The sequence below is a fragment of the Seriola aureovittata genome, chromosome 19, assembly GCF_021018895.1.
Source record: "Seriola aureovittata isolate HTS-2021-v1 ecotype China chromosome 19, ASM2101889v1, whole genome shotgun sequence".
In the NCBI taxonomy this organism is placed as follows: Eukaryota; Metazoa; Chordata; class Actinopteri; order Carangiformes; family Carangidae; genus Seriola; species Seriola aureovittata.
In genome coordinates, this window is record NC_079382.1 from 4190581 (window position 1) to 4217164 (window position 26584).

General features: G+C 39.9%; 1 protein-coding gene and 1 long non-coding RNA gene across 2 annotated transcripts in view; both read right to left on the reverse strand.

Moving 5' to 3' along the window:
- LOC130187729 (exostosin-1) overlaps positions 1 to 26584 on the reverse strand; it is a 228408-nt gene that overhangs the window by 149775 nt on the left and 52049 nt on the right. The window lies entirely within an intron of this gene.
- LOC130187732 (uncharacterized) lies at positions 894 to 20139 on the reverse strand. The gene is made up of 3 exons (XR_008830495.1): positions 19883 to 20139; positions 19621 to 19666; positions 894 to 1117 (listed from the first exon to the last, which is right to left on the reverse strand). It is a non-coding gene; the product is annotated as an uncharacterized LOC130187732 (long non-coding RNA).

Consider the following 26584-nt stretch of genomic DNA (forward strand, 5'->3'; position numbering starts at 1 on the left):
AATAAGTTATTTTGGAAGAGAAATTACAACTTAAAACTAGTTTTGAAGCACAGTTACCTGTAATTTCCCTTAACAAAATGCTTACCTAAATAATCTCTTTTGCGTGATTCAGCAATAATTATTTAATGTTAAGCCTGTAAGCGCAACTAGGTTTCCATAGCACCAATGATATCAGCTACACACGCTCAGACATCTGTGACACAAACAGCCCGGTCACAAAGAAATGATCAATCCACAGCCATTCTTTTCAAACATTTACCTAGCTGCAGATGTGGTGTTTCACACTGCGGGTCTGCTTATCTTTAGGAAGAAAAAATAAATAAATAAATAAAGCAGAAATTAAATCATCAGCTGAGGCAGAGGCTGGAGAGAGAGAGAGAGAGACAGAGAGAGAGAGAGAGAGAGAGAGAGAGAGAGAGAGAGAGAGAGAGAGAGAGAGAGAGAGAGAGAAAGAGAGAAAGAGAGAGAGAGAGAGAGAGAGAGAGAGAGAGAGGCAGCTGAATGCAGCCCACCATTAGGTTAATGAGCTATGAAATGAAATGTATTTCTCAGCCTGCAGGCCACATCCTCCTAAATATCAGCTAACATGGCTAATGAACTTTACACTGCCATCAATTACCTGTATCCATCATGGCCTGCTAGGATATTAATATGGAAGGTGAGGTGAAAGAAATTTTGAATTAGTGTTGACTTTACAGACACTGACTTGAGACAGCAGGGGGAACTAAGACAGGCTGAGAAATGTAAAGGAGGGAGGAAGAGCATGGAAATATCACATGCGTTCACCACAACTTTATTCAGCTTCAAATCACTGTTTCAATAAATGTTACATTTGTCTTCAGAGTTTAAAGTTGCTGCTGTTAAAAATATCATCACTATGCGTCAACTGTAACTGAATCTGTTTCTATAGTCGGCTTCTGTTTCCTCTATAGCAATGCGCCTTGTGGGAAGCGTTTGCATCACTTCCAACAGTCCTAGCTATCAGACAGTCAACACATTACAGAGCTTGTCACAGTGCTGTTCTTGTACTGATAAATGGGGGTCAGGTTTTGACATGACATTTTGTCATGAAGAGTTTCTCCACTGCTTGTTAGTTTCAGCTGGCTTCAGAAAGTGCCTGCGGAAAAACAACATGGTGTAATTTGATTTTATTTAAAAAACAGTTTAATCTTTAAAGCTGCACCAGCTAACGCTTAAATATCAGTAATCATTACAGTATATTACGGTTACATCAGAAAAGGAGAAAGGCTGAATGGAAAAATTATGTGGAATTTACCGATTTCTCAAATACAAGGGATGCAACAATGCAAGTGTTTGTCTGCATCTTTTAAATACTATACACAAGCCAGGTGCAATGTATTTGTATTTCCTAAGAGTTAATGGTGGGTTGCCATTTATCAGTAACACTTATGTAAATGTTAATGTTATTGTTGATAAAATGGATCTAAAATTCTACAGGGAAATACAGGAGGCTACAAAAACTGAGGAAAACATACAGGAGTGAAAACAGTGCCATTAACAAGAATTTAGATAATGAAATCTCACTTGTTTTTCATCTTGGTAACAGTTAATATAAGTTGATGTGTTAGCTTAAGCTATTTTGTGTATCAACCCTTTTATATTGGACATTTATCGAGTTTGATGAGGTAAAGAGATAATCAAATACGCAGAATGTGGTTCAACGTTTCCTTAGTCTTCTGGGCATGCTTTGTTTCGCATTCACAAATATACACACACACACACACACACACACACACACAAAAATGCATAAAATACTGTAAATACAGAAGATGCACAGAAAGCCCAGATGGACGTAAGACAGACTGTTAAAATCATTAAATGTTTGTCTCTCAGGCAGAGTTTGCTCTCAATCATTTTTTAAGGAGTTACAAAGTAGTAAAAAAAACCCATGTGCAAAACAAGGATTTGGCAACAGTTCACACACAGAAACAGTTATGGGATTTCAGAGATTAAATTTAACCACACACATCAACACTCACCTTACTTTTCACTCTGTAACTCACCCCCTGCACTTTGTTTTCCTCACCCGTCTGTTTTAACTCCCTGCTCTCTCTTCTCCTCCTCTCTTCCACTTTGACACTAATGAGCAGTGAAAACTGTTGTGCGCTGGAGTCCTATACAATCAACAGTCATCTCAAATAAAATCATACGACCTCAGCTGTGCTATCTTTACACACGAAACCTGTCGTTTTCACACACACAGCCACCAGAAAATGGACACAAAGCGCTTTTGAAAAGTGCGTAGTGATGACACCCCTCCTCCTGCTGAAATCCACTAAGAGATAACACCATAGGCTTGAATGGACCTCTTCAGGAACTCTGTGGATCGCCAAATGGTGGAGAGGCCGATGTTCTGATATGATAATGAAATAAACAGCAGGTATGAACCCACTTTACGACCTTTTGGGGTCGTCCTTATCAGATCCCAAGAGGAGGACAAGACAAGGTAAAAACGCTCCTGGAACAGAGACTGATGTTTCACTAAACAAACTGAAATATATTTCACATCGGAAAATCCGAGATTAAAAACTCAGCAGGCTCCAGTAATGATTTGCAGATGTATAAAACTGACATTCCTCCTTGATTAAGCACATGTCTGGAGTTAACATGAATTAGTTGTCCAACTATTCAGGGATCTAGTTAATATGACTCAGCAAGTGTTTATGAAAATTGGTTCAACTCCCACGTCTGTGTGATGTGAAACGGCTGAGATCTGAAATACAAAATGTAATGTATCACCACGGAGAGTTTGGCCTCTGTAAGCTTTGATTGCAAGTGTATAATCATTATACTAGACTGTAGACTTACTCGCTCACTCGAGGCGAGTTGCAATTCGGGTGTGAAACGCCAGTTCTCTGCCCATAATGCACACTTAGACCTGCCGGTTGAGAAAAAGCACAGACTGACCTTGGCACCTTCACTCTCTTTCTTTTAGCAGTTCTTCTTTCTTTACTTTTGTCTCGTCTTCGGCTCACCAAGCCTCCTCTCCAGACGTATTTTACCTCTTCTAGACCGGTAGACTTCCTTAAGCTGTGCACATATTAAGCTGAAACAAGCCTCAGTTTGTCACCCTTTTATATAATATATATATAATATTTTCGTGCCGCAGTAAATCTCTCTTTGATAGTACTTTGCAAGTTTGTCAGCCGGCCAACAGGATTATTTTCAAGACCATTCAAGTTGAGTTACTGAAAGTGAGAGCAGCAGAATTCTAACAGCCTACAATCGCAACAGACCTGCACCATCTACCAACCTCTGCCTGCTCGCAAGAATCAACCTCAGCCTTAACTCTACTCCATCAACCCTGGAGTGAGATCACCAAGTTCAGCTGACAAGCCCATTATCTGACCCTCACTTCTTGGAGCGCCACCTCACTAGGAGAGCCGAGAGGGAAGTCAGCACCGAAACTTCGTGTGCAGCAGCTGAGAGGGTCCAACTCAGAGATCACCCAGAAAAAGTCAATCACTTCCGATGTCGCTGATAAAAAGTTGATGTTGCACAGAGTTGTGGATTCTGCCGTTCCACCGTTCTCCGGTGACTCTGAACCACATGCTTCATTTCACTATTGCCAAACTAAGTGATCAGTTAATTTTCTCATTCAAAGATCAACTTCATCTATTTGATTCCAACCTCTTTCTTATGTGTTCATTATTAATGCCTCATTAATTCAGTTGCTCGTAGTCTTTTAGCTATAAATAAATCCTCACTCATCGCCAAGTCGCGGTCTTGTGGATTCCTTTAAAGCAGAGACAGATACTTCTGATTATAACACTGATTAATGTCAGTTGTGCTGATACACCTTTTGCATTTCTCAGTGACGGCTAACCTGACATTAGCCAGCCAGTTTTTGGACCAGTCAGTAAACTTGGCTTATTGAGATTTCATTTCTGCAAACTGCAATGTAATGTAATCTAACTTAACTCTAACTCATTTTTGCTTCCCTTTTTTTTTTTTTTTACCAACACGCTTTACCAAAAAACTAAATAGAACATATTCGTCTTCAAATACAAGTGGACCAGTGAAAGACCCTGTGCTCCCTGTCTTGGTGCAGAAGCTACTTGTACACAGAAATCTGTTCTCAAGCACAAGATGAACCTTCGGTGAGTGAGAGTATAAAGGTAGCACCTTCAGAGCCGCTGACCGTCCAGTGCCATCTGATACAGATAAGGTGAGGACAGATTGGTGAGCAGAGCTTCTGGTCAGATAGAGTCAGATTTCCTTTTCCCCAAAAAGGGGGCTTAGGGGGACAACACCACCTTTACTCCTACAGAAAATGTCTCAATGTAGAGGAGCTGAAAAAAAAAAAAAAAAAAAAAAACTGTGGTTTATCTCATTTTGATAAGTAGAAGAGTGGGTGACTGGAAATGTGATGAGAATAGAAAACTCCTCCAAAAGTCCTGGAAAGAAGTGGAAACTTGCCGCAAAAATAATAGACGAAGCAGAAATAGCACTAAGTGAGGGAGGAAGAAGAGGTGGCGTGACGTCCTGACAGGGTCGGTAGACATTATACAATCACTGCTGTCAGAGGAACCACAGACACACTTCACCTGCCAAATAGCAACAACTCTTTTTTTAAAAAGAAGTGGAACATACTCAGGTGTCACTGAAACCTGGTATTCATTAAATACCATTCATAATAAACTAATTAACTGCAAGAGCTGGAGGACTATGGGCACATGGTCTAATATAATATCAAGCTATAAAGCACATTTTCCTGGGAAAGATGCACTGAAATCTGAGTGCTACGGTATGACGTAAAAGCCCTCATGAATTCAGAATCAGAATATATAATGGTAGCATGTGTTTTTGAAAATGACACTGATGATAGTCAAACCTGAGGACTCGAGGGCCTACGGCTGTTTGTCTTTTCACAAACTTCTCTTTTGTTCTCTACAGGGACTCTTCTCAAGGTCTCATTGTATATGTGCCTGGGTAACATAGCAAATCCCTATGACAGACACTCACACACACAAACACACACAAGTGCGCGCACACACACACACGGACACAAAGCGCTCCCTGAGCAGTTGACTCTCAGGCCAAACGCGATTGTTAGAGGCAGAGCGATGGGAACAACTGTTTGGACAGTGTGTTGAGATATAATCCCTTCATCTGGACCCTCTCTCCCTCTGTCTTTTCATCTCTCATGCACTCACACACAAAGCTACACCCCCCCCACACACACACACACACACACACACAAAAAAACACACTCCCTCACTCTTCCTTTGCCGAGCATGGCAAAAGAAAAAAAAAAAAAAGTGTGTAACTCTCTGTCACCTTCCCTTATTTACAGCCTTTCTTGACAGCTCGTCTCTCACTGCCTGGTCTCCACTCATCATCAGATCAGTCCGGGAAAAAAAACAAAGACAATGAAGCCCACTGATGGACCACTGCTTCCACTGACTTGACTGGGCAAGTGTGACAAGCTACATTTCTATTACTAAGGTGCAATTTGTGAGATTGTCATTTTTGATGATGTATTTATAACACAGCCATGACAGATTTATATACAGCTTAAACGCTTAAAAGCTTTATACGGAGGCAGGAAATTATAGAAATTGTGTTTTTTCATGATTTCAGCAGAAAACACAAAGAGCACCATGATGACTGATTGAATCTCCCTCATATTTCAAGTTTACGTCAATGCTTGCATTTGGCTGATTAGCACTTGGCATATAAATTTTGCAGCCACTTCTTGTAAATTCTTCACATCGGACATGTAACCGAACAACAGAAGGTTGCTGCTGTGACAGAGAAAAAGCAACACGATCAAGCTTTACATCCAGGTAAGTGGCATCTTTGTTTCACTGCGCGCCTGGAAACCCAATCCCAGAGCGACACGAGGACAAGTCATACCTGAGGACAATAAGACCTAATACAATGCGGTCAACCTCACCTGAGGGACGCTAATGGAGAGAGTATCAACACTGGCAGCTGAATGATGAGCCACTAATCAACAAGTAACAGCTGTCAAGAAAGAGTAGAAATAAATGTTATTTTCCTGTGCACTTCACATTCTCCATCTCGCTTCAAAAATCAAATTTTTTCCGTAAGAATGAAAATAACACAGACCAAGCCTGACTCAGGACCAAGTCCCTGATACTGGAAAAGAAAAACAACATAATCAAGCTGTTTTGTAGCCTCTATATTAGAAAAGAGAATCCACAAGAAGAGGTTTCGGTTAAACAATCGTCTGTCTCATGTGGTTTCTCCGCAATATGAGAATTAAGATTTGCAACAATTATTTTTAATATCATCATATTATTTTCTTGTTTAACAAATGAATCATTCAGTCTATAAAATGGCAGAAAACAGTGAAAAATATCCATAGCATTTTCCAACAGCCCAAGGTGATTATTTCAAACGTCTTGTTTTGTTCTAGCAAGAGTCCAAAACCCACAGAGATTCAATTTACAACGATGGAAAACAAAAACCCATATTAAGCTACAACCAGCAAATGTTTGGCATTTTTCTTGACATGTAACACAAACAATTAAATTACTTTCTGTCAGGCAACTAAAGGCAACAAATATGTGTCAGAAACAATTTAGATTACAAGTGTTTTTAGCGGTACACACTAAAATCCAGCCTAATATTCACACTAAATGAACATTTTCACCACCACTCTGAATTCATGGCTTTCCTGTTAACCATTCGCTTTTGGAGGACCATTTGGTTTTGCCTTAACAGATCACTAGCGACACATATGAGCCCTTTTCAGTGGTTGCACACATGTAACAGTGGATGCAAAATAAATTAATTCACTGTCTTTACATTTCAAAATAAATTGTTGATCTCTTACTTGGTATCTGACTTATGATTACAGTTTTCCTACAAAGACTGCCATATGATTTACTGTATACCTTCTGCCCTACATGCTGTGCACTCGGCTCAGTAACTCTTAAAAGCAGATGAGGGCAGAGGAATACTCCATGATGTTCTGTATCCATGTGACATGATGCTACATCACGACGTCTCCATCTAAAATAGCACACAGCTTCTCGCTATTGGTGTTCATTATGTGGGAGAAACCTGTTTTCTGGTTTAATGAGATGTGTGTGTGTGTGTGTGTGTGTGTGTGTGTGTGTGTGTGTGAGAGAGAGAGAGTGAGTGAGTGAGTGAGTGAGTGAGTGAGTGAGTGAGTGAAAGAGAGAGAGCAAAGTGTATGAATCCAGAGAGCAGATGGAAGGACATAACAGTAGGAGGCAACAAAAAAAAAAACACACACACACACACACACACACACACACACACACACACACACACACACACACACACACACCTGTGTTCAGTGTATAAAGGAGTAAATGATATGGCCCATAAGCTCAAACCTCAGGTCAGAGAGAGTTGGTAGTATGGTGTAACAACCCAGCGACAAACACACGCACACACACATACATACACACACTTAGTCCCTAAATGAAATGTCATTGTCAGCCTGTGTGTGCGCTGCTGAATGGCTTGACAGTCAGCCATCCCATCGCTGTGTAGCAGAGGCGGCTGCTGCATTGTCTGCCATACAATAGTGATTAGGAGGGCGACAGAGACAGAAGGAAAGCAAGTGAATCTTATTGTGTGTGATACAATGGCATTTTAGAAGAATGCAAGAGAGAGAAAAGGAGATAAAAAGAGGTTTTATTGTCTGTTGTATAAAAGCGTTTAGTGGGATGAGCTCAGAGGAGCAGAGAAGAAAAGAGAGATTTAACAGGAGATTGACTGGATCTGTTCAACGTCATTTCAAAGCAGGGCATGGCATACATACACTTAGGCAACATGTGAGGACTCCTTGAATTTCTAAACATATAAATACAGCTTATTATCAAATTATGATTTTTTTTGGCACTGACCAAAATTGGTTTTGTAGAATGTGGGCTGAATTCAGGCTAAAAAAATACTAAATTGCCACATCTGTAGATGAAGCAAATCTTCTGTTTGTGCAGATGAAATCCTGGTGTCTGCTGCAGCAAAATCTTCTCATCACAAAGGAAGTGACATCTCCAAGATTAAGCTGTAAAGTGGCATCGGGAAGTATTCAGACCGCTTTTTTATGTTGTAGATTTCATTTCAAATAGATAGAATTGCCCTTTCCCCGTCAATCTACACACTTTAGAAATTTTAGCAAATTTAGCAAAAGGTAAAACTGAAATGTCTTATTTACAAAAGTATGTTGACCCTCTGCTGTGTCTCCAAACTGCGGTCATGTGCATCCTCTGCTTTACTTATCCTTGACATGTATCTATAGTCCACCTGAGGCAAATGCAGTTAACTGGACATAATTTAGAAAGGCACACACCTGTGTATATAAGGTCCCACAATTCACAATGCATGTCAAGACAAAAGCCATAACTTGAAGTCCAAGGAATTCTGTGTTAGACCTGTGTGGTAAAATTGTGGCGAGGTGATTGTTGTCTGACAAAATCACCAAACACATCATGTAAAGACAGAGACTAAGACTGTTCTTAATGCAGTACTGCATTAAGCAGGTGCGGCTTTGCTCGTCATCAGCCTCCAACATTACTGTCTTTTTGACTCTGGAATGTGATGAGCATTTTTTACTGCAGTCATGACTGATACACTCTACTGAAAAACACCTGATATATATATATATCACAGGTTAACAAATTGTCAGCTGAGGGTGTAAGATTGAACTTTGCCTTCTCTGATTTCCTCCATTCTTTGACCTAAAGTAAGAGTCTGTGAACCAACAACATTAACAGTTTATTGCATAAACAAGTCTTCGAGTTGCGACCCAAGACATTTACTTGCTTGGAATTTGCTTTGCTGTAAAGGTCAAATGTCATCTGGTTTGTCCATGTTAATCTCAGAAAGTCCCTGGTTGACTGTGGAAGGTCGTTAGCTAATTCAGAGCACCTGGGCTCTTGGCTGTAAAGCTGAAATCCACCCTGCTTCTGATTTTGCACCTTCAACACTGTCACAGCACCATAGTCATTCATGCATTGCTTCCATTGCCTCCATCTACACAACCTACTCTTCATTTTTAGTTACTCTCAGCTAGGGCTCGGCGATATGGCCACATGACATGTGGTCATTTCGCCTTATTTGCTTACTCCATTCCCAAATTCAAGCCGGTCAACCACTGCGTGCGTCTTTAAGTAATATCACATGCTGGCCTGCATTTATACCTCACTCGCTCATCTATTTATTGCAAAGCATGATGTTTTACGCTCCTTCCAATTCATCGTGTATTCACTTCTTAGTTGAAATACAAGATAGAAAAAGATGGCTGATAGATAATAAGCACACCAAGTGTCTGAACTATAGTAGAAAACTAACTTGAAAAGGCATAATTAAAACAAGGTTTCTGTGATCAGAGCTGAGAGTGACTATGCTTGGATTCCCTCAGCTATTAGGCATATTGACACACAGTCCTGAAACCTGCAGGAATAGACCGGGATCCTGCCCAACCCAATTAGTCTGAACAAAAACCTAAAAGTGAATATTTATACCTGGTGGTCAGGTGAACAGAAACTGAGAGGACCCATTAAGATCTCTAAACCAGGAGGCCACTTAAGCGACCCAGGCGCGTGGCGAAATGTAACCCTCACTACACAGAGAACAGACGCCACTTTTCATTTTCACTTCTGCTCCCATATCACCTGCCGCCAAAGTCACTTAAAGAAAATTCCATCACTGTCGAGGAAATAAGGGTCACAGAGGAAGATCAGAACCGCGGTGCGAGGTCTGGTGATAGCTGTCGTGTGACAGTTTTCATATCTCCTCCGTGGTAAACTGGCAGAAGGTCAGGGATATTGAACACATAGGTTGCCAGAAGTTTGGCTTAGAGGATTCCCTGGGATCTCAGTTTGGCTCTTGTCAACGAGCCTATTTATAGGCATTCCAAGTTCCTCTGATACTAATCTCCGTTGGTCTGTGAAAATTAAACCCTCAACCTTTTTTCCAATTCTTTTCATACTCCAGAATGAAGCACAGGGATGATCGGCAGTTAAGAGGGGGATTGGGTTATTAAATAAGAATGGATCCCAATCTGTTTCAGATTGATTCTCTTAACTTGCTGTTCTTGGCCACTTTGTCAGTTATTCTTTTCTCCTGATATATCCTCCTACAGAGGCCAGAACACAATATAGGAGCAAGCTGTGAAAGAATGTGAAGTTCAGGAGTTAAAGCTACTCCACTTATGTGAAGTAATGGCTCTAAGGTTTCATTAGGATGCCATAAACAATGTCAACAAGTAAAGAAAAACACAATAAGACCACTGAAAGTTTTATATGGAAAATAAAGTATGATTTGATAAAACCAAAATGCAAAGCTCATAGAGAGACCTGAGAGCTTTTCCTTTATGCAGTTTGCATATTCTCATGCATCCCCCACCCAAAAGACAAACCAGGTATCAGGGGTATTCCCGCCATTGTTCATCAGCAAGGTAGTAGAATCAGAACTGGGACTTTTGAACTTCTGTACAAAAGTTTGGGCCAGTACATCTAGTAGATGCTGTGTTATTTCATTAGATAAGTAAAAAACTTTGATCTGCTTGTGGTACTAAAAAAGTCAGAGGATGACCAAAGCTGTTGGGGATTCATTCTCAGAGGATCCTGGACAATGGATAATATATATGTATAAAACAATTCCTGGAAAGCCATCTAATAGTTGTTGAGTTATTTCAGTCATTGCTGAACCCCTACATATTATGGGCAATTTCTGAAATTGGCATAATTATAATCAATGCAGCATTATTCAGGATATTGGGTCATCCATTGTTTTTTTTATCAACTCATTTACAGCAATCATTTGAAATTCAGATAAACTGATATTATATTAGTTAAAATGATTCACACACACCATCGGCTGGAGTTCAGAGTCTCTGTTACATTAAGCCAAAACTGTTGAACTAATGAGTGAGAGATCACCAGTGTCATTTTACCAAAATGTTTTGCAGTAATGAGGACTCAACCCTTCTGTGTTTTTCAGGGACTAATGTGTTTGTTAATGTGTGTATATGCATGTCTGCCTAGATGCCTGTGGTTACTATTTTTTCTTGGTGTGTTTAAGTGTGTGTGTTTGTGTGTCTGTCTGGCCCTTTTCTAAAGGTTAATGAGTGGGGAGTCACCACATTGTAACACAGAGGTGTCTCTGCCGCCTTGAGCTAATTGGGACACTCTTTAACTTTATGGTTAATGATGTCAGACACCACACTTGACATGGGGTGCGTGCACTGTGTGTGTGAATGTGTGTGCATGTGTTTGTGCCACAGTTCCTTTCAGCCTGCCTTGCAAGGTTAGATAAATGAAGTCCAAAAAATTTGTCTGAACTGAGTCAAGTAATAAAAAGACCATTTCACATACAGGTGAAACACACTCGTAACATATGATGCAATATAAAACAACAACCCTCCAAGAAGTACATTTGTGAAGCTCCTAATGTTCACAATTTTTGAAACTGTACCAGTTTGCATTTACAGATTTTTCTCTTTTAGTTTGTGCATTGTGTTACTCTATATTGGGTTATATTGTTAGGCGTCTCAGGTTGTTTCTCCCTCAGCTGGAAAACATGATAGAAACACCACAGTATCTTATTGTTTGGTCTGTTAAGTAAAACCTAAAGCATGTCAAAAGCATGAGAGCGTGGCAACTCTGCATTGATATAAAAGATTTGATTTCATAAAAATAACTTCAAGTCTTGGTTACATACCTAATACTATAAACAGAGCAAGACAGAGCAACAATATCAGATCAAAACCTCATCAAGTAGCTTTAAGCATTAAAAAAACCTACCACACATTCAACCTCAACTCTGCATTTACTGCCCATCTGTTTGACATGAAGCACCGCTGTCTGTCTGTTATTATTCACTGCAACTGAAGATAACTAACGTGCTCAGCCAGGCAGAGTTAACCAAAGAGAAGCACAAACAAACAGCGTGACTAGAATTAAAGAGGGAAAACAAGATCACAGGCAGACAAAACAAAAGAAAAAAGCAAGTTTTGATTTTTAAATAAAACCAAAGTTCAGAGTAAAACCAGCCGGCTCAGGGACTAAATCTGCTTCAATCCAAATATGATTTGTTTTTTTTATCCTAAAATATTAGTTCATACTAAAAGAGTAGCTTTCAGCCTTAAATCATTTATACTTTCAATTTTGCTTAATCACTCCTATATATAAATAAGTCAAGGACATACTGTATAGTATGACTACAGATGAGTTATGTGTTTCATACTTGATATTATTTATACTGTACGAATGCAAATATCTAGGGAAAGTCAGATTTTATTCACCTATCTTCTAACAAAACTAATCAGGGAAACTTAAATTATTAATAATCTGTGAGAAAACAGTCTAGGTCAGTCAACAAAAGAACAGGTTAAGGTGACTCTGATTTAATGCTGAGGGAGTCGACTTATTGCAGCAGTGAAGCGAAAGAGTGTAAAATATAAAGTACAAGAAAAAGAGAACAGAGTAATTAAATATGGGCCAACTGACACAGCACTAGGACCTGTCATGAGTGAATGAATTGATGAGGGTATGACAGACAGCTTTATACACCTCATTGCATTTGTACATTTGTTTATGTTTGAGTGTGAGTGTGTGTGTGTGTGTGTGTGTGTGTGTGTGTGTGTGTGTGTGTGTGTGTGTGTGTGTGTGTGTGTGTGTGTGTGTGTGTGTGTGTGTGTGTATATAGGAGAGCTGAATTGTCAGCGGTGCAGTGTGATTTACACCAGGCCTTTACGGTAAAGCACCATGAAGAACATTAGACAAATGACACTGAGACCAGGAAAGATTGATTATTGGCAGATAGGCGAAGGTTGGGAGGGTGAGGGAGGCGGTGGAGGAAGGACTTACACACACACACAGACACACACACTAATATGCAGTGAAGACGAACTATCAGGGCTGAAATGATCTGTAACAGAAACTCATCCTAATGGGTGAGTTTAGCTGGAAAGCGTACCCTGTTAAATATGCGCAATATTCAGCAAAGTCATGTAGTGCAGCCGCAGGGAGTCACTGAGGGATCAGATTGAACCTGCTCTTAGACATGGGGAAAATCCTACACATAACTTCAGCTATGATGAGAATGAAACTTTAATGGTCCTACTGGGGAAAGTGGGTCATTGCCACAGAGAAACAGTAACATGATACAACAAAAGCTTGATGGAATTTAGTTAAGAATAGAACAAAGAGGAGGAAAGTGAAACCAAACAACTGCTGCATTACAAACTGTTCAGTGGAGACACACGACTAAAGAGTAACGAAATATCAAAATTATACAAAGCAATAACAAACGGAGACAAAGGTAATGTATGAGCATTTAAAATTGTATTAAAACTATCAAATTCATGCAGTGTGAAGGTTTTTCCAAAATATATATCAATTATATGAAAAAGGAGACAATATGAGAGAATGATACCTACACTAAATTTTACATAATATAGTGATTTCTTTTATGGTTGATGCAAAAATGGTTTGGCAACTATGTTGCCAAATAATTAAATAATTAAGCCAATTTTAAGCATAACTGTCAAACGTGACTTTACAACTGTGTATGTTGTTGTTGTTCTTTGTCTAATGTAAAAATAAACTGAAAGGATCATCTTGGGTTTTAGAAAATTGTGACAGGTATTTTTCAAACTTTTTTTTTTTTTAGATTTTATAGACATAAAAAATAAATAAGAAAATCGATCAACACATCAAATCGATAATGAAAATGAACAGTCGGCCCCCTAAAGTTTTAGAAACATCATTATTTCAGATTGAGCATTGCTGGTTTCAAAGCCATATCCTGAGTTTTGGAAAGTTTCTCAAAGTGATAATGACAACCAAAACACGTCTTACATAAGCATCATATAAGCCACATTTCTAAAATTAAGATAAAGGAGAAACATTCACTCTCCAGTGACCAATCTCAGCTGATTCAGACTGACGGTACACAACTTTAAGTTTAGTTTTAAAAATAAACTTCCAAAAACTTCCAAAACTCATACAGTTCTTTGGTTGGAAGTTATTAGTAGTAAATTAGCACATCAAGGTTCTCATGAGGAACATGGAGGCATAACAAGTCTGCGGCTGCTTGTGTGCACGCTCAGCTGTTTAACTCACCGTTGTGTCACTGCAGAGCGACCCCAAACTGTCACAACTTTTCTGCTGCATCTCCTACTTTAGGATGAAATCACTAAAGTTAGAGTTTCAAGTGAACCTGCAACAAGGCATTATATATGAGACGGTAAGCCTCTCATCTCGTTTCCCTACGTACGACTCTCATCTTGATTCCTCGATTAAGTAGCAGGGCACCATTCACTCAGGGTCTGTTTGTTTGTACTCATTTGTGGTTTTGTCCGCAAAGTTGGTGGTCTTCATACAAACATGGTAAGAAAACCTCTAAACGGATATCTTTGTGTTTTGGACTGTTGGTCAAAAAAAAAAAAAAAAAATCATCTAAAGTCGTAATCTTGATCCATTTTCAAACATATTATAAGCAACACAATTACACAAAATAATCAGAAGACTCTAAGCAGGGAAAAATTATTTGAGGCACTAGTTAGTTTTGGATTCAAGTTTCAAGAATTACCACCTCACAGTTGTTTGCCTCCACCAACCAGTTGCAGGAAATATGGTCACAATCTCCCCTACTGTTCCTAAGTTACAGCATGAGTGTTTTTTACAGATCATGATGTCACAGTGACCTTTGACCTTTGACCATACAAAATCAAATCAGTTCCTCCTTGAGTCAAAGGGGACATTTGTGCCAAATTGTAAGAAGGTCCCTCAAGGCGTTACTGACATATCGCATTCACGAGAATAGGACGGACGGACGGACGGACGGACGGACGGACAACCCGCTGGTATGGAGGAATGAAAGAATTTCATTTTAAGGTCCACTTCCTTTGTCTTTATGGAACTTGGTGTTCCTTAGCGGATGGAGGTTGCTCACTTGTCATGGAGATGGTTTGGTTAGTATCACCTGACCTAAGTGTGGAAATTCCGTAACAGGTGACATCCGGTACCAGTATGTGGACTTTCACCAACTGCCTTGTGGTTTACAGACGTGGTGTAAAAACCTTGTGAAAATATTGTTTTTTTTTTCTTGTCAAACTGCAATTTCTAAAGTCAAGAAGTCAAGCTCAAGTTTAAGTTGATTTAGCAACTGAAACAATAGATTCAGAGCAATTAACCATTAAATGATGAGGACACATCTCTAAAATGAAGTGCTAAGTCACTCAGTAGTAGTTAGCCAAGTTTATACTATTTTTCTTTTTTGTTTTTAAATCACATCAAACCAGCTTGCCTGTTGCAGCTTTCAAGTAGCCTAATCCCCTCTACATGAGTGATGATTTTATTTCAATTAGAAATGTGGGAATATTTTTTTCAGGAGCAATAAGCAGCCTCCTGTCCTGCTACAATTAAATACAACTAGTAAAACTTTGAGTCGTGACTCTCCTTTACCACAACATCTTCATCACAGCATAATTGCCCTTTCAGAAATGAGAAAATACAGAGGTTTAGAAAGTGACTCATGGATCTGGTGCGGCACAGCAGCATACTTAATGGAAATAAGAAATTGAGGATTTGCAGATAGCTGTGACAGCACTGAGTAATGTACAGAATAGCGGGGAGAAAAACCCTTTTCTTTGAATACAAAAGCTTCCGCCTGATGTCACCAGCCCTTGTCATTACACTGAGAAAATGGTGGCGCTTTACTCGAAATGATGCTCGTATGACACAAAAAGCACACAGTGAGAGCATGGTAATTATTATGATTCCAACCAGGATATACTGTACTAGCATTAGATGGTTTGTAAGTGAAGCCTGCCTTTGCTTCCAGTGGGCTTAGGCACCGATGTCCTTGAAATATATCTCATCACTTCAAGAGAACAATTTTTTTTTTTTTTAAACATTTGTGTTGCAGAATAAAATAAATCCAGACACAGCTGGTGCAGTAGAAAATGCAGTTGTTAAGCAGGTGCAGTCGGCAATTCAGCAGCAGGAAGAGAACAGACAGCATCCATTCTTTAGGAAAGCCCTAAGGGGGCTGCCGAGGATAGCCAAGGGCCGTCACACACACCACACACACACACACACACACACAATCCAAAATGCCGACTTGAATGTACTCAGATCCAGTCGCACTGGGATTCATATTTCTGTGGTCATTTTGTTGTTCTTAAAGGCATCGTTGACTCTTCTGGCCTGCAGCAAAGGAGAGGCTATGACCAAAACCTTGATCTGTGGCAAAGCTGCCCAAAGGCAAGACCACCACGCACACACAGACAGACGCACACACACATACACACACACAACAACAACACATGAGAGCCTCTGCCTCAGTGTGTAACCATAAAAAAGCTGTCCAACCGTCTGTAAACTTTTCACTTTCCACTGCCCTCAGTTCGCTCAGCCTTCACCCTTTTCCACTGGACACACACACACACACACACACACACACACACACACACACACACACACACTCAAACAAATACACAAATTGACCGCATTCTTGACAGACACGTGCATGCACCGTTAGCAGGAGCACAATGCTTGGTTGGCCATGCATTTCCTCTCACGCCCAGTTACACTCTGTCAGTCATTCAAACACGAGATAGAGCAAAGTTAGAGAATGATTGACTGCCTGGCCCAGTGGCTGAAAACCCAATATAGCAAAGTGCTCCAGATTGACTTAAACAGTAGTCTGTGACTATAGCGTGACTTTTTTCATAATTGCTACAACTTTGAAATGAGCCATATTCTGCAGAAAGTTTTTTTTACAAGCAAACAGGAAGCCAAGTGAGGAACTGGAATAACCCCAACAAGCAGGGCAGGGCTGGATTTATAAACCTAAAAGGTGTGTGGCAAAATAAAAACCAGTAAAAGCTTTGCATTTTCGCTTGAAAAAAAAAATCAGCCATCAAGACTGTTGGTGATCCTTCTAATCCTTGTAATCATTTTAATATTGGGTTTGGTTCTACTACAGTTTCAGAGGAGCAAAAGTTGGGGAAATTTAACTCCTAGCATGATAATATGATGGAGACTGACGGGCTACTCAGTCAGCTGACTGGAACCTCCATGTGTTTTTAACAGGCTGATTCCACTCTTTGTGTACAGGCATTCTCCCCCAGCTGGCTGACATGTCATCTGAGTCCTTGGCGACCCCATAAATGTCAAGTCATTTCAACGTCACTTCAACATCTACTCTGGTGCAAAGAGGACGTTTTCTCTGGCGGACCTGTCAGCTTTATAAGGCTGTTAAAATGATCAAAGTCCCTTTTAGAAACCTGGAGAGAGAGAGAGAGAGAGAGAAGGAGAAAGAAAGAGAGAGAAGATGGAGTGCAGACAAACATGCAGACGGACAGACAGACAGGAGGCAGTAGGGTATAAACACAAAAGCAGAGGGAGAGTTGAAGAGCTTCAGAATGCAATGAGAGGACATATTAGTCCTTTAAGAATGTCATGACATTGTTATCAAGTCAGGCCCTACACTCCTGCTTTTGGCAATAACTACACTTTATAGTGAATCTCCAGCCTTACACTCACAGTGATAATGAGCAGTGTTGAAGCAAACATGATGTAATCTGTGAGCCAGAGCTGGTAATGCCAAAGAAGGAGAGGAAGCTGGTGAAGGAGCAGCTCAATGAATGAAAGAGCAATAGCTCAGTGTGCATAAGCAGTATGGTGACTGATATTAATTAAACTAATTAACTGTTCAGCACAGTTTCGGCCTGGATGCCCAACTTTTACAAGAACCAATCACCAGCAAATTGCTCTGTAACGTAGCATTTAAGAGCCATATTCAGGCTGTGCAACTGGCCATGGGAAAATCAGAAACTCAAGCCTGTTATTTGTTGGGCAGATAAAGAGTAGTCAAAACTGAATTCATGTGGAAATTAAACTTACATCTGCCATGATTTGATATTTCAGATGTGTCAGTACTAGAGCATTTTTGATAATTGATGTCATATCAGTTAAATAGTATATTAATAATCAGCATTTTTCAAGCAACAATGCCAAATATTTTCTGGCTTCAGCTTTTTACTTCATGATTGATTGATTAATTGTTAAATGAATCTCTTTTGGTTTCTGACTGTGAAAATGATTAACTGATAAATCATTCATATAACTGCCAGATTAATCAATAATGAAAATACCAAGTCAGGATCTCTGCCATACTGACAACACCTTAATTCTGCTTTGTCTTCATGAGATATTTTTATGGGTCAGGCATTTGACCAGTTCAGGCAAACTCTGCAGAAAGACAGCCTCGTTTTCAGTTGTCAGCTGCACACTGATTACAGGATGGAGGTGGGGGCTGGCAGCATTTGCCCACTTGTTTTGCTTCAGAGTTAGTGCAATTTTCAAAGTTGAAGTGGTCGCATTTTGGCAGAAATAATGTAGTTTTGGGTCATTTGTTTTCTACAGTAGCTCCACATATTGGCACACACAATATGGAATCCCCCAGTTTACATGGGCTACTGTGATGTAGTGATGTATAGCCTAACATAGATTATGCAACAACAAATTTGATCACGTGAATAACTTCTATAAAAATGTATTTAGAAAGATGCATGACATGCAACAAGTGTCCCTGACTGGATCGGAATCAGGAATGCTGCTGTTACATCCTCTTCAAAATGGAAATACAATAAGATTTTTTTGTAGATATTAATACTTGCTGCATCTTTTGCAACATTTTAAATTGCTGCAATAATCCAATTTACCTGTGCAGCTCATTAAAATCTAACACCAGCTAATCTACTGAAATCTGATCCAATTAAACTAATGTTTTTCACAAGAGATGAAGGGAGGTGCTCATCACAAAGAAGCAAGAGGAACAAGCAAGAGATGACACCTGCTTTAATTATTAGTTCCTTCTGATGCTATCTACTTTATGTCCATGTGATGAATTAACAGAGTTCAGACAGACTAGTCAATAAATTACGAGCTTCTGTCCTGTCTTTGGTTCAGAGATACCATCCTGTCTTGCAGCACATTTCCAGGACTTCATGGAGGACTCCTTGTGTACTCTTTGATTTTGTTGTGCAATAAGGACTATCTGAGGACCACTGGTTTGATAGAGGTGGACAACATCTACATCATCACCTATGGTACATATATAATTGGTATACAGGACAGTACACTTATTCTTCTTGTTTGTTTGCAACCCAGATAAATGCCAAAAAAAGAGCAAGTTGAATAACATCCTATACAATGTTCAAATGCAAACAGTAGATTAAAATTACTCTACTCATAAAGTCATTTAATGTCCAAATTTCTATTGCTTCCTTACACTATATCCTTGGTTATTGTGAGCAAACATGAAACCCCTAAAACAATGACAACAACCGCAGGATGTGTGCTGCAAAAACCAGCCCATAATACACTCATTGTAATCAAAGTATTCAGATTTTACCACTGTGCAAATAAACAGCGCCATAGAACCACAATTCACATACCAAAAAAGAAAAATAAGCTCAGCCACGACAAGAAATTAAATCATATGCAAGAAATTAAAACCAAAGTTAACAACGCACAGAAGTCAGAAACACAACAGCAAATATTAGCCAAGAGTAGAGCATAAGAGCAGCCTCAGAAACTGAAACGCCATTTGAAATGAACATAACTGATAACTTACCTTGATGAATTGAAAGGGTGAAGCGCAGCATCCCAGAAAAAATCCTCTGAAGAAAGCAAAAATAAACTTTAAGCTAGTTGTTTGTGACCTCGGCATTCACGGAGCTAATGTGACGGTTAGCAACGCACAAAAAACACAGCAACAACTTCTGCCTTAGCTAGCTGAGCCTAACTCTCACTGCCCGTCACTACGTTAATTACACCTGTTCCAGACTGTCCACGTCACAATCCTGGGTGACTGCCAGAGGAAACATTTTACTCACTCAGGGTTCATGAAGTCCGTCATGGGAATGTTGTTTAAAAGAGCAACAAATGATGGTTCCTTCGTGAATGAACTGACCCGGAAGTATCTGAGCGGCCGGTGAGAGCTGATTGAATTCTCTAAATGATAATGAAAGGAGCTTCAATGCTTCCTATCTTATCTACTTTAGCATCGGAAACACTGGACCGTCCTTTATAAATTCCACCAATTGCCTCCCGCCGCCGCAACTTTTAAACTTGTAAAATCCAAGATGGAGGATTTCTTCCTCGGCCAGACGCTAGAGTGCTGCTTAGGATTTAGGTTAGTGCAGTTAAGGTGGCCATAAATATAAACATGTATGCATCAAAATCAATGTTGTTGCTAATCATTGACATATCCAAGACTGTGCTGATCCAAAAGGAAAAATAAAATCGACTTAATATTTAATATATGGAAAATAATTATTTTATTTTTCATAAAAAACAAAAACAAATGAAAGAAAAATGTAAACAAACTGGCAAGTTAAGGGTTAAAATCCTGGAAATCAATATTGTTAGTTATGATCAGACCAGGACTATTGTTGAATAAAAAACAACTTGAAAGTGTAAAATAATGTGAATGTATAATATTTTTATTGCTGTTTTTTGAAGCAGACATTTTTGTCCTAAGGTTTGGAATACATCAAAATCAAGGTTGTTGCTAATCATTGACATATCCCAGACTATGCTGATCATAATATTTTCATATCAGTTCTCTGATGCAGATAAATGTTAGTTACTTTCTACTACTACCAGCACAGCACCTACCTGCAAATACATGTAAACAGTTCATTCTATGTGGAGGTTATCACTGGGCACTATCAGCAGTATATTGTACCTTTAGTTATCTCTCTATCCATCTATCTATCTGTCAATCAAAATCTGAATTTATTATTGATACTATTGCTCCTCAAACTCTGACCACAGTTCCCATAAACCCCTCTGCTCGCTGCTCTCTGTCCCTGCCTCCCCTGCCACCTTTGCCTTCGCTTAAATACCTCTTGTCATTTTAATTTATTGCTTAGCTATACATAACCACAGTTGCAGTGAGTCAGTTCCGTTAACGTTATTAATGGGAAGCAAAAAAAGAAACAAAGTCCATTATATTAGCAAGAAAATAATCTTATCGCTAACAAATTGCTTAGGAGGCAAAGAGCCCAAGATATTTTCAGTTATTAATACAATAAATGATGTGCTATACTAATGCTACCCAAAATGATGACAAATCGAATCATTGAATCTGGACGACACAACTGCAGCATATGAAATCATGACTCACCAAACCAGATTAAACTGTTGAGAAGCTGAAGAAAAGACATGACATCAAGCACTCAATATATGTGGAACTTTGAGAGAATAATCTGTTGTTGCTTTGATTTCCTCCTGTCTTTCTTTCTTCCTTTTTGGACATCAATCAAGTTGGCTCTCTTGGACTTGAAAATCATCCAATGTGAGGAGCATGATGGACAGTGCAGGCTGCTGTCTGTGTTTAAGAATTAATATTTTCTGTTAACATCTTACAAACAGTACGCCGGACCAGAAGCCACATGTAGCAGTAAAACAAAAGTGATCCCCTGGAGGAGCTTCTTCTCTCTTTTTTTTTTTTCCAGGGTTCAAGTACTAGCAGGAAACTCTGTACGCTTCCTCTCATTTGTATCCCTCCATAATCCTTGCCTCTGCTGTTGAGGCCAGTAAATAAGGCTGTCAGGGAGGAAGAATAGGCAGGGGAGTGAAACTGTTCACTTTCAATGAGGAGAAGCACTGCCCATAGTGGTTAAGCCAACACTGAATTGCTGCTTGAAGTTTTTGGTTGCCAGTGTGAGCGGGGTGAGGAGAGAGAGACAGAGAGACAGTAAACATCAACAAAGAGCGAACATCAGCCTGATATGCATGAACAAAGCCCCCCCACAAAAAAATCCTATCTGTGAAATATGAATTATGAATTAACATGAATTATGGCCCTGCAGAACTGCGGTGTCTGCTCATTAATCAGTGTGTTTTCAGCGGAGAGGGAGATATATACCAAATTTCCACTATGTTAATTCATAGAACAGGTAGGCACACATACAAATATGCAGAAACATGAATCTGTACAAACACAAACAAAAAAGAAAATTACATTTGGACTCAATGAAAGACTTAAAATCAGTGCAGTCAGTTACCTGATTAAACTGTTATTATTGAGGGTTTTTTTTTTCTTTTGTGAGTGAGGAAAACTGAAAATGTTCACAACATAGGATCACAGCAGTAAAGATATTAAGAGTTTTGAAAACACTTATTCATATGGGATTCTTCATCACTCACTGCAGATTTATAGGCAAGGTTGGATCACCAGGAAAGGGGGCAACTGCCCTGGCTCCCCTGAGGATTTGGGCAGTTGCTGCAGAATATTCATGTTAATTTGATTAATTGCAATTTTTTTTTTTTTTCGTTTGTCTGGGAAGATGCATCAATTTTAACACAAAATGAGCTTCTTGTGATATCTGCACATGGTAACTACAGCACATGGAAATATAGTGGTTACAAATAATAAAGTATGCTTTACATATGGTTAGGCTTAGATAACCAAAACAAGGGATCAAGGTTAGGGAGAAATCATGTTTATCGCTTTAAATACTGCAAACACTGCAGACCTGTGGTAGGTGTCCTGCATTCAAGTCACACGATTTCCACACTATTCATTTCTGCCTCACACTGTACAGTATAAGCTTTGATACTTCAAGCATTGCCATTTAACATTGGCTTTCAACATATCGGTAGGTGCAGAATCATCAAATATGGATGTACTGGGCTTTGATTTTGTCCCTAATCTTGATGCCCTGTCTTGTTGAGGGTCATCATATCTAAATGTTATTTAACATCTTATTATTCAGGATATATTGCTAACATAGTGTAGCCGATATTCCTAAATAAAACTGTGTTTAATCAAACTTCACTGATCAGTACTCCTGTACCTAATAGGTACTTAGAGGCAACACAATGCAGGTACAATGCAAAGAAAGCGTTGAGAAGATCGATGGGGTCCCACGACTCAATTCAATTCCTGTGGCGCAGATTAATCTAGCTATGTATTTAAGACTCAACTGGGCTCCTTTACAGATGTGTCTTTTAGTCTAAGTGTTGTGGCTCAGTATGTTCACATGCATTTTTCTTGTGTAAGGGTCATGGAAACACATCATCAGTCATCCTTTTAAAATTTCCTGTTATCCTAACATCAGAGTGTGTGAGGTTTTGTAGAGCCTGGTACCTGAGAGAGCTCCCAGTATACAGAGAGACTGAAAGTGTGCGATCACAGCTGTTAAACACCTTTATTTTGGGCCTGAGACACAGTCAGAGATTGCCGTCACAACCACTAATAAAGTTAAGTCCTACTTAATGATGTTGACAGAAGCAACTTTAATTGTCTCCCGTGATAATGAGAGAAGTGGCACCTGATCACAAGAACATAAACGGACAAGAAAACAAACTGATTTCCAAAGATAAAGTTGTGCTCTGATGACAAAAAGTCAGCGACATGGTGCGTGTATGATGTTATATACAATGTCTCGACACAGCCGATGAAGCCCTGACCCTTTCGGATTAAATGTTTCCCACATTGCAGGAATGCTTTACAGAGCTAAAGAGACATTTGAAATGATAGCACTCTCCTCCTGACTGGCTGACCTGCGATTTGCTTTGCCGTGACCAAACTGACGCTGAAAAAAGTTCAGTTAAGTACAAATAATAATATGCAGCATTTCTAACTAAATAAATGAAAGAACCGTTTTGCAGCCGTATTTAAGAACATCACAAAAAGCATTTGCTACTTCAGACACTGGCCCTGTTTCATGAGTCATGAGTCCTTTTTGCCCTGACATACACTCACAGACTTTCCCTTTAGCTCCTCTCCTCAGGAGAATCCCTGCTGCTGTCTTAAGTGCTCTTCCATTACCCTCAGGTGAACTTCCCAAAATAGACCCTTCTAGCACCAAGAGGGAGTCAACAATGATGTCAGCTCCAGGAGCTCCATTTTGTCCAGAATTCTTTGTGATCGTGAATCATTACCTGAGCAACAACACGCTCCGGCCGGGACAAGCAATGCATAAAAAATATTTAGAGCACTGCGAGTAGCAAATACTGTGTCCTCTGTAAACCCAGTAAGTCGCATGATGTGTGGCTTTGTGAGCAGGTGTAGAGGGAAGAAGAGGGAGAAGGGTCGGTGGAAAACATTGATGAGATGAGGATGAGGTTGATGATAAGTTAGTTAGTTTTACACCTCTGGTTTGTTTCCTAAAAATAGAAAAAGAGCTTGTCTACACATAAACTATTTCAACAGTGTTTTGCAGTCGTCCGTCTGATGGAACAGATACACTCCTTTTTCAATCAGTCCAGCTGTCTACACAGGCCCCATTACACCTCGCAATTTATTTGCGCCGTATGCCCATAAATGCGAGCTGAAGCTTTTATGCTTCAAGTCTATTTTCCTGCACTTTACGCACATAACCACGGTGATTGTGTACAGGGCTCTGAGCCTCCTGTAGACATACGAGGGGCTACCACACTGCTCATGTGCACTGTTCGCCCATGTAGTGAAAGCCACAACAGTTTAGAAAAGGACAGTGGTGTGGTTGAAGCCATTAGGGTTGAACAGAGAACTATCTCCGATAACCCAATTCTTTCTTGACCGCATTTACACCTGATGTTAATGCAGTTTGTATCTGGATCTCGATGGTGGGACAAGCTACTGAATGCTATCAGAGCAGGGGCGTTCTGAATGCACCTCCTCTCCTAACACCCTAACATGCTTCACTTACTATGCACTTTCAGTGCACTTCTCTACTTGATCTCCTTGCACTTATTAAATAGATGTAGCACTTAGTACTTTTGCCAAGGTCTCCCATTGCACTGAAGCTTTAGTGTTGTCCCTCACTTGTACGTTGCTCTGGATAAAAGCCGCTGTGCTAATGAGTAAATGTGAATGTAGTAGTAGCAGCTAGCTAGCTGGCTAATCTTCTCTTGCAAAAACTGATTTGAAAATGAATTTGACCCAGGACACGTCCTCCTGCCTGTCTAACTAATTTGGATATTGAGATCCGATCACAATGAAGTTGAAACAAGAAAACTTATTAAAACTAAAGGTAAGTGTAAAGGCTAGTGCAGATACAAGAAAAACACTAAATACTAACACTTTCCAGAAAGTATAGTGCTGGAACATCACAGCACTACACATCTCTTCATAAAGATTTCAGAAAAACAATGGGAAACACACACAAACTTAGAAGATCCTAAATTTAAAGCTCAGTTTGGGCAACAACCATTAAAATAACCCAAATGAATTTGCCTTAAGCCCTCAATACTTTGCATTGCTCCATTTCAACATCCCTTAAATAATCCAATAGTGCTAATGTGAGTCTTTGCTTGTTCCATTGCTCCTCCTTTGACTGGGAACATTGTTCACCACAGATGCAGCAGGTACCTGCAGAGAGCAGCAGCAGGCTCTGCACAACGCCCAGCTCCATGTGGCACAGAGATGGATGGAGGGAACGGGATGAAGGGAAGAACTGGAGGAAGACAGAGGTGAGAGGTGGACGGAAAGCGTTAGAGGTGGATGAAGGGAGGACAGGCGGAGGTGGGGGTGGGTGGGGGGGGTGGACAGGTGGGCTGACAGCACTGGCTGCATTGCTGCTGCAGCTGTAATAGGCTCACATCACAGTCCTGCCATCTTCACCGTGTCTCCTCGTGTCTATCCCAACTGTCTTCTTGCCTGTCGCTTCTCATCAGAGATGGAGAAGGAGCAAAAGAAACAAAGGCAGTGAAGAAGAGCAGTGGAGAGAGAGAGAGAGAGAGAGAGAGAAAGAGAGAGTGAGAGTGGTTAGGTTTTGTTAAAGTCAAATAACAAAAAGTCTGGAGGATGGCAGGGTCCGTTTGCTGCAGCAAGGGCTGCATTTAGATGAGTCAAACTGTCCTGTACACAGCATGTACAATATTCAACGTAGTCCAACTTCCTGTAGGTTTAACTACTGACATAGCATAACATAGCATTGATTTGTATCCCAAATGATACATAGTCAGGGCCCAGTCACACCAGAAAGCGCACGGCCAAATTCATCTGTACGTCTTTGCAAAATATGTGTTTTAGAGCCACATATTGAGCTTCTTTCTATTTTGTCTATGCCGTGTACGGCCCCGTGGAACTCTGTTCTCAGGGTCGTACATTACGTCCTTCAATAAAGGGCTGTTGGATTCTCTCCGCTCTCTGTTCCCCCCCAAAAAAAGTCAGCACTGTCAGGATGACTTGGTGTCGGTCAAGATGTCAACTTTAACAAAAGATGAACCAGACACAAAGCTTGGCAACAAACAAAAGCAAACTCATTACCCATGATTCCATTGAAATGTATTCATTCTGCCGCAATATCGTGCAGTTTTTAAAAGCTTGTGCGAACACGCCTTTGGTTGGGAGGTTTGGATAGTGGGGCATACAAGCTGTCTAACATCCACACCAGAGACCAAATTTCATGCACTGTTCCCTACCCGACTGTCAGTGTTGGTTTTATTTAACCAAGACAAGAATAAAAGTAAAGATATCTAAAAATCTGGCAGCGGTGTCAGTGAGGAAAAAAGCTCAAATGAGTCATCTTCAGGAAGGTTATGTGGCTCTTTTGAATGGCACTGACCACTTTTTTAAAATTTAGGTATGAGGGCCTGCT